The sequence below is a fragment of the Neovison vison genome, chromosome 2, assembly GCF_020171115.1.
Source record: "Neovison vison isolate M4711 chromosome 2, ASM_NN_V1, whole genome shotgun sequence".
Taxonomy (NCBI): Eukaryota; Metazoa; Chordata; class Mammalia; order Carnivora; family Mustelidae; genus Neogale; species Neogale vison.
Window position 1 is genome coordinate 66,773,845 of NC_058092.1, and position 10,590 is coordinate 66,784,434.

Sequence of the window (10,590 nt, forward strand, 5' to 3'; positions counted from 1 at the left end):
ATGTGAATTCTCATTAAAGTGACAGTATAAGACCTATATGATAAAATGTCTGTATCTTATATAGATATGCACTAAGTAAGCAATATGATAGACAATACTATCAACAATGATTTTGTTAAGGGTCCGTAATTTTTGTTTTTAAAGATTTTATTTATTTATCTGACAGAGAGAATAGAGAGAGTGCCCAAGTAGGCAGAGTGGCAGACAGAGGGAAAAGGAGAAGTAGGCTCTTTTGCTGAGCAGGGAGCCCAAGGCGGGGCTTGATCCCAGGACACTGGGATCATGTGGGTCTGTGATTATTTTCCGTATGATTATTCTTTATGTTAACTTTTGATAAAAATTGGGGCAAAACGTAAATCACAAGAAAGATATCGTGAAGGAAAGTCAAGCAAAGAGAGTTCAGTGGTGCTGGCCTCCAATAGCATATTTTAGAGGAACTGAGACTGAATTCCAGGCTCAGTGATTAAATTTTAGATGTCTGTGTTACTGTTTGCGGAAAGGTCCATCCTTATCAGAAATTCAAACATCGGCAAGCAACCCCATGCTTTCTTTGTGCACAGTAGGAGTCAGAAGTACTCCCTCATGGATGGAGGGTCTTCCGATGAACCCGCAATGCTTTCCTTAAGAAAGAGCTTTTAGCGTACTAGCTTGGACAACAATTACTCAGCAGAGAGTTCTGTGTGTAAGATAAGTTATTTGTACCTAAAATATTATGAAAGCACACAGGTCTTCTCCATCAGAATTGCTCCTGCTGCTAAGTGGTGCTGCAAGCCAACTGGCCCACCAGGAGGAGGTGGCTACAAAATACACTCTTCCCGAAGAAGACGAATCTGCTTGCAGGATGGAGCTCCTTAGGGGTGTCCATTCTTACACCTGAGAGCCAAAGACAACAACTTAGATTCAGTGGAGCTGATGTTACAACAGAACAAAACTGTTCTATCTGACAGTAATTAGTCAAAATATTTTATTGCTTCTTGCAGTTGTTCTTAGCTCATGCTATAAAACCATGTCATCACTATGGAAGAGAACACTTTTCTTCCTTTTTGTTATTGCAGGTGGGCTGGTGTCCAACTCATCTAAAAACAGAATAAAGCTCTTTAAATGTAAGTTAAAGAGGGGCTACGGTGTAAGTCCTTTTAAAAACTGCATAAAATTAGAATTTGATTAGTCCAGAGACTCTTTCTTCACATCCTTCTTCTGACATAATATTATAATTCAGGGGTATTATAATATTATGGTAAAATTTGGATCACCAGCCTGGCTCAGTCAGTTGAGCATGTGACTCTAGATCTCAGGGTTGTAAGTTTGAGCTCTGTGTTGGGTGTAGAGATGACTTAAAAATAAAATCTTTTAAAAAATATTATAATAATATAAAGAAGCACGGATATTCAAAGATTTATATCTAAATCAACAGTCCTTTAAAAGCATTTCTTTCTTGCTTGTTGCCTGTTGCAGAAGAAGCGAACACTCAGGAAGTGGCAACATTGCCGGCACTGATATTGTCTTAAGCATCTGTGATTGTAATCTAAGATGTCCTTGACTTTGACAAGCATCTATAGAGTCAAATGCTAATGAGAGACCATTAAAGTCTCTGAAGGATCTTGTGGTACTGTTGGGCTGGTGTGATGAAAGAGTGTAGAATAATCAGCAGTGTGAAATCTTCCCTATAATGTAGTGACTCTGAGACCTCAGGATGAGTGACATGGCCCAGGTGAGGTAGCATTTTAAGATGATACCTGGAAAACTAGTGAGTCTATGTTTGAGGATTGAGCAAGATTCCAATACGTTCAACCCCATGTTAAAGGCGACGAATGCCACACTTCTAGTTTTTTTTCTGGGGGAAGTAGACATGGAGAATTAATTAGAATAATTAGTGTGGGACTGATTGGAACTGTCTGTTCAAAAACATGTCTAATGTATTTGGTAGTCTAATGTTCTTCACATGACACCTATTTAGCTTAAACTGATCAAATGTTCTATAATAGGTAGAGTTTCTATGCTTAAGAAGAAAATAAATTTGAATTCTATAGAAGAATAGTAAACATTAGATAGGAAGGATAAAAAGAAAAATTCTCTTACTTAGTTCTTACAATAATTGAGATTTTCTAATTTTGGTATAGAATCACATTATTAATGACCATGCCCAGATAAACAATTATTATTACCCTGATAGGCTTAAAATATTCCATTCAACCCCATGTTAAAGGTGACGAATGCCACACTTCTAGTTTTTTTTCTGGAGGAAGTAGACATGGAGAATTAATTAGAATAATTAGTGTGGGACTGATTGGAACTGTCTGTTCAAAAACATGTCTAATGTATTTGGTAGTCTAATGTTCTTCACATGACAGCTATTTAGCTTAAACTGATCAAATGTTCTATAATAGGTAGAGTTTCTACGCTTAAGAAGAAAATAAATTTGAATTCTATATAAGAATAGTAAACATTAGATAGGAAGGATAAAAAGAAAAAATTCTAATTTTGGTCTAGAATCACATCATTAATGACCATGCCCAGATAAACAATTATTGTTACCCTGATAGTCTTAAAATATTCCATTGAGATCTAATAACACTTTTAAAAGGTAATTTTATTAGGCAGTTTGAATTTAATAAACATCTATGTAACTTCCTCTGAACTGCTATTGACATTTTATTTTATTACCTTTACAATGTCATTTAACTTCTGGGCAAAATGTTTTGAACCGAAAGATAGGTTGATTAATCAATCCAGTGCCCACAGGTATAGGACTACTGCCTTTCTCTACTTTGTTGCTGTATGGTGCGGAGAAAAACTCTCCAGTCAGAGGCAGTGATATTTTTTTTAACCTTATATTGTTATTTATAGTATCTTAAAGTTCCTTACTTCATTTTTATTCTCAAATGGAGATATCAATATTAAGGAGCTTAAAGGACTTACAGTGGAAATGGTCATTTTTTATACTGCCCAAGTTGAAGATAGGAAGGCAGCCAGCATTTATTAGTCATTAAATAAAACTTGTTCTTTAACAAGACAGTTATAACAATATTCACTCCTTATTCCCTAATGTCATTGCTAAATGGCTGCCGTTTAATATAACAAATTTGTCATTATAAATGGATTTGACTACTTTTCCTTCTTTGATCAACTCAATAGATCTGTAGAATAATCCATACTGAATTTCTGTTTCAACTGCAAGTTTTCTTTTTTTTTTTTAATATTATTTATTTATTTTGAGAGAGAGAGAGAGAGTGTATGTGCGCGCTACATGCATGCCCACGTAAGTTGGGGGAAGGGCAGAGAAGAGGGAGAAGTCAACTCCCCACTGAGCAAAGAGCCTGATGTGGGACTCAATCCCAGAACCCTGAGATCATGACCTGAGTGAACGAGGACACTTCGGGGTGCCTGGGTGGCTCAGTGGGTTAAAGCCTCTGCCTTCGGCTCAGGTCATGATCCCAGGGTTCTGGGTTTGAGCCCCATGTCGGGGTCTCTACTCAGCGGAGAACCTGTTTCCCCCCTTCTCTCTGCCTGCCTCTCTGCCTACTTGTGATCTCTGCCTGTCAAATAAATAAATAAAAATATTGAAAAGAAAATAAAAAAAGAAAGGGGACGTTTAAGTGACTGAGCCACCTGGGTACCCCATCAACTGAAAGTTTTCTATTAATAATAATTTGGTAGACTAGTTGCCAACCTTAATATTTAGGTTACACATAATTGTCACTGGATGACATACAATTTTTCAATCTATTAAGGTATAATTAATCATTGTGAGATTCTAAGTGGATCTTACCTAGAAGGAAATAAGCATATTGGCCATACCAAGATTTAGATCACCCAAATAACCAATAAACCTATCATGAGATTTCAACAAATACAAGTCACCCATTGCCATTTCCCTATCTAGCCAAGAGTCAACAATTAAAATATCTGCTAACACCCAGTGCTGAGGTTGTGAAGAAATGTGAACTTGAGAGAAGTTTAGCAGATCACTTAATTTGCATTAACTTACTCACAATTTTCCAGATGTCTGCAGAGAATTTAATTTAGTGCTAGGGAATTATGCCCTCAAGTTGCCTAAGGTGTGCAAAGTGGAGGTTGTGAATATCTTTTGTTCTTTGGATCTTGGCATTATTTATTTTCCTGAGAGTCTGCCATGTTCACTAGTGCTCTAATTATCTGTGATATGAATAGGCTTTTTCAAGGAGTCCCTCAGTAAGGTGTAAGCTCTGAGAAAGAGCGCTGGTCTGTGGCCGGTCAAAGTAGAACTAAAGTAATAAAAAGCCAATGTGAATGCCTATGACCTCAGTAAAACACATGTTGGAGGATATGTGGGTATGAAAAATTCCTCTCAAGGGAAATTTTGGTGAAAGGCTATACAGTCTTTCCTATGTCTTGCGCCACGCCAAGTAGTAAGTTATTGTCTCTCAGCTTCAAATCCACCTTCTCATATCCTGCTTTGTGATGCTGAAATTTTGAAAGCCATACTTCTTCTTTGCCAACAGACTTTCTGTTCCTTTCTGCCAAGAAGGGATGCTGAAAGGAGACAGCAAGTCTCACGGAGGAATGCAGTCCTTTCTGCCCATGGCCTGGGCTTGCTTTGTTTCCTATTCTTTTTAGAGTCACCTAGCAACACTTCGTCACCCCAGGAACAGCAGTTGACTGCGATCTGCAATGTTTTCTGATGTCGAGAAGCGGTCCTGCCACCCCTCACAGCCCCCGGCAGTCCTGTCCTCAGAAGTCTAGGTCCCACGCCCGAGGAGCCCCCCAACTCCAAGATCTCAGCTGAGCAGCAGCCCCTCCCTGTACTGGGGTGCCTCCTCTCCTACATTCTGTATTTTAATCATTCCAATCCCTTTGTTTCTTCACCCAGTCTTAGAAATAATATCTACTTCCTGAAATTGCCACTTCAGGGATACCTTGTTTCCTTTTTTGCATTTTCATTTTTAATACTTAATAATTCTTTGTATTGAATTTTCTTTTTTAAAATAAGCAGCATTGTCTTCATTCTGTGTCTGGGATGGAAGACTGAAGCAAATTAATCAAAATGACTTTCCTTCTGAGGGTGTTTCCTGCTCCTCATTTAAGGGTAAACAATCAAGGAAGTTAACAACAACAACAGAAAAGAAATAGTATATACAGAGAGAAATAAATAATATTGTAAAATAATTTTGTTCTGAGAAAATCACATACATACAATAGATAGACACTCAATAGATAGATTTTGATATAGATGCCAATGTATATTTATATAGAGACAGTGTTATGAATTGAATTGTGTTCTTCCCAGATTCAGAGGTTACTTTAGTACCTCAAAATGGGACCTATTTGTAAACATAGTTTAACATAGTTTAACTAAACATAGTTAGGATGAGGTCATACTGGAATGTGGTGGGGCCCTGGATCTCTGTTACTAGTGTCTTTATAAAAAGGATAAATTTGGATATAGGCATGAACGTAGGGAAAATGCTATGTGAACATAAAGACAGAGATAAAAGTGAATGCATCTTTAACCCAAAGAACTCTAAAGACTGTCAGAAGTTAGGAGAGGGGCATGGCAGAGAATCTCTCTTTCAGCTAATAGAAGGAGCCAAGCAACCCTGCCTACACCTTGATCTCAGATGTGGAGCCTCCAGAACTGTGAAACAACATTTTCTATTGTGTTAGCCACCCAGTTTGTGTTACTTTGTTATGGCAGCCCCAGCAAATTGAAACAGATAAATTATATACATTAAAAGTTACATAAGTTATTAAACACACACACACACCCCTCGATGGAAAAATAGCATGTTTTAAAATAGGGAGAAAAATCAGCAAGGTGGTATGTGTACAGTGATTTGATGTGGGTTCTTAACTGTGTATATTGAGATAACAGAATTGAAAACTAACTTCTACTCTATTAGCTTTCTCCAATTGAGTGGTCGTGCTATTGTGATATACAGAAGGCAGAAGGAGGTAGGATCCCAGGCAAGTAAATCCCTGGAAAACAAAGAATTTGTATTGCAATGTCTGTGTTCTTAAACCCACATCTGGTGGTTTTTCATCTGTGCAGATTTAACTGTACAGTCATCGCTTTGGTAAGCACACTAAGTCTCTCCAGGGAGCATCAATGCTGAAAACCCCAAAGCTCCAGCAGTCAAATTAGGTCAATCCCAAATTCAGCCTCTTCGACCATAGTTTGGCCTATACTTTTCCACTGTACTTCTGCATCATAGTATATTTCCCACTAAAACCATTTCAAATCTGCCCTAATCTTATCTTTTCTGTCAAATCCATCCTCAAACACTTTACTTCCTAAACTCCCCCCAGTTCTCCACTGTTGCTTTCCACCATTGATGGATTGATTGTTTGGTTGGTTATTTAATGAGATCATTCTAGGTTTCCTTTTTGGAAAGACTGCTTTCTTCCTAAGCTCTCACCTCTAGTGGCAATTCCAGGTTCATTTTGCTGGCCCTAAGTCATCCCACTGCTCTAGTTCTCTAATATTCAGTGTCTCCTGCTCTAGTGCCAATAATAGTGGATCTCTTAATTCTAGAGGGTCTTTCCCTTGCCACATTCCTGACTAAGGTGAGTTAATGAGACTGGATCAGTTATGCAACTAGTCACAGAATAAAGACAATTTCACTCTATTAAGGGAATTACAGATAATTCACTCTCATATCTTCATTTCATAGATGGGTTTTTATTTTTTAAGCCATTTTTTGGGAAAAAAATCTCAAAATCATCTCTGAGACAAACCTACAGATTAACATGCAAAGATTTATGGGAGGAGTAGAAATAATCCAAGAAGAGTCACCAAGGAAACACATGTTTTGAATTTTGGACTAAATATTACTTATTTTTCAAAACATGTTATTAGGCAAATATTTATTGGCTGGAATGCATAATGCATTATACTATGTGCATTATATATATATAATATTATATGTATACACATACACACACACACTATGTACATTATATATACTATGTTCACTCTTTATTTCACTGCAGTTCTGTGTGGTATTATTATCATTCTCATTCTAAACATAAAGAAACTGATGTTTAGCTTAAGAAAGTTGTCTATGGTCACATAGATGACAAATTTATCAATAAGTCCTTGAACTCCATTCTATCCAACTTCAAAGTTTGTACTCCTATTATTACCATCAACACTACACTAGGACTAAACTCAATTTTTCCTGAAAATATGGTTAGATCACAAGTGTGATGCACCTCTCTGAGTCATACGCAGCCAGTGAGGAGAGAGGAGAGAGGTGGACAGCTTGTGGTGAGGCATGAAAATGAAGGGCATGTGTGTGTGTGTGTGTGTGTGTGCACGCGCGCATGTGGGCATGCACACATTTTCTCCCAAAAGGGAGAATGAATTCACTTTGTCCATCTTTAAATGTATCTCGGAGATATTTATTCTTTACCTGATTTGACAGAATTTGAAATTCAGTCTTTGGCTGTGGAAAACTGTCCCATCCCAGATGGGAATGACACTTACAACCATGACCTCATTAGCTCATTCACAACTGAGTTTGCAATCCAAAAAAAATGGAAGAAATATTTCTAAGAAGCAAACATTGTTTGACTCAAGTTAAGAAAACAATGAAACATTCAGAGAATATAAAAAACATTTATTGGTATTATTAAATCTTCAGCCATCAAGAGGGAGATTTTCTGAAGCCCAGAGAACCAGACAAAAGAGAACATTGATTTCCTGCCAGTTTTCACACGTTTACCACCATAAACGTAGCAAATATCATCAATGTAACTATAAGTCCTTAAATTTAAGTAGGAACAGGGTTATTTTAAAATTTCCAGGCTTTTCCTCTCCATCTTGAGTGTTGTTAGAATGCCTGAAACTTTCAGGACCAATGTTACCTACTTCCAAAAGGGTAATAAACATAGAGCCCTATAGTCTTCCTTGTTGTTCAGATTCTGTTAAGAAATCTGAAAAGCCTAGCTGTTCCAGAATTGCTTTGTGACTCTAGAGGGGAAAAAAAAAAACAACAAAAAAAACTTCACTGGACATTAAGTTTGCCCAAGAAGTACATTTTCCCTGGGAATGTGTTACTTAATAGTTAAGTGCCTTTGGCAAGTGTGACAGTAATGTCTGTATGCCATTGTTTCTTCATCTGCAACAGGGAAAGATGAGGTTAAGTTTGTGTTAAGACTTTAGGCAGGTCTAATGTTACATAATAAATACCATAAAATGGCATAAAATTGTAGCCTTCACTCATATAAGACTCATACCAAGTCCCTGTCTTTTCCAGATTTTGTTTTTGGTAAGCAGAAAAGAGGAAGTTCACTTTGAGACGTAGCTCACTTATCTTCTGGATGAAAGACAGATTTAGACTTCAAAATTCACATGTTCTCATCCTCTATTCTTCCCTGGGAAAATGGCTGAAGGTGAGCACATATAACGGAGGAAGGAAAATGCTGGTGGCAGGCATACTGAAAAACCCGTTTGAATAATAAATGTGTCCAAAATGATATTTCCCAATGTAAAAGGGATGCTTGAAGATGATATTGAACACTTCTGCACTGAAAAAAAAAAAAAAAAAAAAAAGAGCTGCTTAACAATGTGGACCTTTCAGTGTAAGTCTACAACCAAATCTTAGGTTCCACATCATCATAAAGGTGATAGGATGGTAATCATTTAACCCTATCTGAACAATATCTTTACTCAGAATTTCCGTGATTCTCCGTAGCTTCATATTAACATGGAATGATTTTTTTTTTCTTTTTTGGGAACACAGGAGTAATCACCTCACACACACAAAAAAAACCTCACAAATCATGACAATAATATATGTACCTGTTAGAAGTCAAGCAGAAAGGCAAAAGGAATAAGACACACACACACACACACACACACACACACACACACACTAGTTGCTTTATTTATATATGTGTATATATACATTATTGTGTGTGTGTGTGCGCGTGCATGTGTGTGCGTGAGTGTGTGTTTTTTACTTTATGCAGTTGTGAGAGTTGGCCAAGCAGTCTCTGTAAAGCTGATGTCTTTGCATCTGATACTGCTGAAACCTAAAGTTTACCTGGCAGGCAGTGGAAGATGGAAGATTAGTTCAACCCAGAAGCAAGCAAAAACAAGCCTGAGCCCAACAACGTGAAGTGGCTTGGGGTGGAGTAAAACTCAGAGTCTTTTTAATAAGTGAAATAAGTGAGTCAAAGAAAGACAGATGCCATATAATTTCACTTATATGTGAAATGTAAGAAACAAATCAAAGGGAAAAAAAAAAAAACCACACAAACAAATAGAAAAATCCAGACTCTTACTTACAGAGCTCAGACTGGTGGCTACCAGAGGGGAGGTGGCCGGGGGTGATGGATGACATGTTGAAAAAGATCAAGAGTACTCTTATCTGAGAAATGTATACAATTGTTGAATTATTATATTGTACACCTGAAAATAATATAACACTATATGTTAATTGTACTTCAATTAAAAAGAAACACACGCACACAAAAACCACTTCACGTCAGTCTTGTTAACTGTGTAACAAGGGTTTGGGTTTGGGTGCCATGCAGAGGCTGGGACCCTTTATCATAGAACTAAAAATATGTGCCTGTCCCCAGAAGACAGAAAAGCTACAGGAAGAGCTAGGAGCAGCTGGAGACCTAGTATGTGCCTCCTGCTCAGGTGAGCCAGATTATCAGCATCAATGCAAGGGGGCTCTGGAGTGGCTGCTGCTTCCCCTCCACCGTCCGGATCTCCTACCAGAATTGCTCTAGTGGCTTAATTGGCCCAGAAACAGGAAAGGGATTTTTGGAAAATGAAGTTTAGTCTAGCCAAGTTGATATATTACAAAGCCACCTCAATGCACTGGTAAGATACTTTTTTTTAAAAGATATTATTTATTACAAAGCCACCTCAATGCACTGATAAGATAATTTTTTTTTAAAAGATATTATTTATTTCAGTCTCAAGTAGGTGGAGAGGCAGGCAGAGAGAGAGAGAGAGAGAGAGAAAGAGAGAGAGAGGAGGAGGCAGGCTCCCTGGTGAGCAGAGAGCCCGATGCGGGGCTCAATCCCAGGACTCAGAGTTCATGACCTGAGCCGAAGGCAGCGGCTTAACCCACTGAGCCACCCAGTCGCCCCTCTCCACCACTCTTTAAAAGCAATATCACTGAGCATAATGTTCTATCATGACATTTAATTGATATTAGCCAATATCCTAACACTGTCTTCTGCCTTTCATTCTATTATTCATCTAACAGCTTTTTTGTCATTTCTTTGTTTCTGTTATAGAATGGGGGTCATGTTGTAAATGGAAGTGGAATTCTTTTTATCAAGCTTCATTTTTCTTTTCTTTTTTTTTTTTTTTTTGTCTTTCTGGATCTGAGGATTGGTCTATTTCAACAATTCTGGTAAGCATTTTATCCTTAATTTTTTAAAATAATACTTCTTTTCCCATTTTTTTTATTTTATATTTTTGAAATTACCTTTAGACATATATCTCACTTTCTTCTGTGTTTCAACATTTCTCTCACGATAACATCCCCTTCTTTGGCCTGTGTTCTTGCTAATTTATTCACATGCATTTTCTAGGGCCCGATCTCTTCGTCTCTGTTTTGCAATTTTAATCCATCTACTGAATTT